This window comes from Limanda limanda, chromosome 19, assembly GCF_963576545.1.
Source record: "Limanda limanda chromosome 19, fLimLim1.1, whole genome shotgun sequence".
Lineage (NCBI taxonomy): Eukaryota > Metazoa > Chordata > Actinopteri > Pleuronectiformes > Pleuronectidae > Limanda > Limanda limanda.
The window spans coordinates 23,001,196-23,004,550 of record NC_083654.1 but is presented as its reverse complement, the minus strand read 5'-3'; positions in this window follow the sequence as shown (position 1 = coordinate 23,004,550).

Here is a 3,355-nt window from a genome sequence, read left to right as displayed (position 1 = left end):
CACACACACACACACACAGGTAACACACACACACAGATAACACACACACACACAGGTAACACACACACACACACAAACACACACATACACAGTGCAAACACAATTAGATTCCTTTCATTTTACATTATTTAAACCTGCTAGTTTACTTCTAGAATTTGATATTCATAGAATTTTCAAACTAATGTCAGTTAAATCAATCTAAGCTTCAGCTTCCACCAGGGGGCACCAGAGTAAAACACAGTGAACAGTTGAGTGTTCAAATCGTCTGTTTCAGATCAGAACGTTGACGGAGCTCAGCAGACGCACAACTCCCCCCCCCACAGTGTGACATCACCAGGTGGTCAGCGCCAGGGGGCGTTTATCCCCATCCACCTCCTGCCCGTCAGTAAGACCTCCACCCAGCTGGCGGTCAAAGCCCTCACCTCCCCCCCACCCCTGTCCTCTCAGCCTGCCATGACCATCACGTTCCTGGGGCCCCGCCCACGACCTGAGCAGGTGAGGAGGACGCTGCTGAAGCTGCAGATGTGAGAGATGTTCTCTGTTGGCATCACTTCCTGTTTGACCTCTAACCTCTTCCTGTCTGGGCCTCAGCCTCCAGCGTCCATGTCCATCTCCCAGCTGGCAGCCGTCCTGTCCTCTCTCTGTCACGGCGTCTCTCAGGCGCCATGGCGCTCCTGGACTCTGCAGCTGGAGCGAGGGCTGTCGGCCAGGAGGTGGTGCTGGAATACGGAGAAGTTGGCAGAAAGTTTGTTGCTTTGGAGAGAGCAGCAGTTGGTCGTGAGTGAAGACGTCATGCTGCAGAGGGCCAGGGGGATTCTGGGAGAGGACAGTCCTCTGATGGACTGTTACAGCTGGACCGTGGACTTCATGCTGAGGTACGACGCCGGGCGGCGGAGCAGCAGCCAGACCGTGCTGCCGAGGAAAATCAAGAAGAAAATCCGCACATTCATACAATCGCTACGATTACAGGTCAGTTTTCATTCATGTCAACAGAAGGAGATGTTTTTAGACACGAACAGAAGATATTTTCCTGAAATTAGTTTGAAACGTCCTCCTCTGTGTCTTCAGGGTTCAGAGGTTTCTTATATGTTACTTCACCACTAGATGTCTGTAAATATCCTGCCTTCCATTTCACACGGGTCCACTTGTGAACGTTCACATAAAGGACACCTGATGATGTCACTGACTCCTTCACACTGAGCTCATAACCTAACGTGAGGTTTTGTGTTGTCTGTGACATTTGACCACGTCTCTTTGTCCTGCTGCAGATTCACAGTCAAGCTCTTCCTCTTCACTCCGTCGGATGCATGGACGAGTTCTCCATCTTCATCGACTTGGACTCCTTCAACGACCAGAACCATTTGGCCTTCCAGCTGTTTGGTTCCCCTGGAGACTCGTCTCTTTTTGACATTGTCCTCTGCGCTCTGTCCAATGGGACCATCTTGACCCCCCTGGTGTTCTTCAGGGGAACTACATCACATGTTCCTGAAGGGTTCCCTGATAACGTTCTGCTGGAGGCTCGACAGGAAGGCTTCACCGACCAGGAGCGTCTGCACATCTGGGTCAACAAGGTCCAAGAAAGGAGCTCATACTGAGCCTTTACACATAAACCTTTACAATGTTTAATATTATTATTATGATTGCAATTATTTGTCTTTTCCAAATGCTTTGTCTTCAGTCACTTTTTTCATCAAAGACTTGTTATTATTTTCATCCAAACTTCCTCCACATTCTTGTTTTAACACCCATCATCCTGCTCAACCTTCTCCTGTCTGTACCTGTGCAGGTGTGGCGCCCCCACTTGGCAGCCTTCGGGGGTGACAGTGAGTCTGTCCTCATGGTGGACGTCCATCGAGGTCACCTGAGCAACCAGTTCAGAGACGACCTGTCCTCCATCTCTACAGATTCCATCGTCATCCCATCAGGATGCTGCTGTCGTCTTCAGCCGCTTGACGTCTGTGTGACGCCGGTACTCAGGGACTTTCTGCAGGTACTGTCCTCTGACTCCTCTCACTCCTCTGACTCCTCTCACTCCTCTGACTCCTCTCACTCTGACTCCTCTCACTCTGACTCCTCTCACTCTGACTCCTCTCACCCTGACTCCTCTGACTCCTCTCACTCTGACTCCTCTGACTCCTCTGACTCTGACTCCTCTGACTCCTCTCACTCTGACTCCTCTGACTCCTCTCACTCTGACTCCTCTCACTCTGACTCCTCTCACTCTGACTCCTCTCACTCTGACTCCTCTCACCCTGACTCCTCTCACTCTGACTCCTCTCACTCCTCTCACTCTGACTCCTCTGACTCCTCTCACTCTGACTCCTCTGACTCCTCTCACTCTGACTCCTCTCACTCTCACTCTGACTCCTCTCACTCTGACTCCTCTCACTCTGACTCCTCTCACTCTGACTCCTCTCACTCTGACTCCTCTCACCCTGACTCCTCTCACTCTGACTCCTCTCACTCCTCTCACTCCTCTCACTCTGACTCCTCTCACTCCTCTCACTCTGACTCCTCTCACTCCTCTCACTCTGACTCCTCTGACTCTGACTCCTCTCATTCTGACTCCTCTCACTCTGACTCCTCTGACTCCTCTCACTCCTCTCACTCCTCTGACTCCTCTCACTCTGACTCCTCTCACTCCTCTCACTCTGACTCCTCTGACTCTGACTCCTCTGACTCTGACTCCTCTCACTCTGACTCCTCTCACTCTGACTCCTCTGACTCTGACTCCTCTCACCCTGACTCCTCTGACTCCTCTGACTCCTCTCACCCTGACTCCTCTGACTCCTCTCACTCTGACTCCTCTCACTCTGACTCTGACTCCTCTCACTCTGACTCCTCTCACTCTGACTCCTCTCACTCTGACTCCTCTCACTCTGACTCCTCTCACTCTGACTCCTCTGACTCTGACTCCTCTCACTCTGACTCCTCTCACTCTGACTCCTCTGACTCTGACTCCTCTCACCCTGACTCCTCTGACTCCTCTCACTCTGACTCCTCTGACTCTGACTCCTCTCACCCTGACTCCTCTGACTCCTCTCACTCTGACTCCTCTCACTCTGACTCCTCTCACTCTGACTCCTCTCACTCTGACTCCTCTCACTCTGACTCCACTCACACTGACTCCTCTCACTCTGACTCCTCTCACCCTGACTCCTCTCACTCCTCTCACTCTGACTCCTCTCACCCTGACTCCTCTCACTCTCACTCCTCTCACTCTGACTCCTCTGACTCCTCTCACTCTGACTCCTGACTCCTCTCACCCTGACTCCTCTCACTCCTCTCACCCTGACTCCTCTCACTCTGACTCCTCTCACTCTGACTCCTCTCACTCAGTTGTTGATGCTGTGAC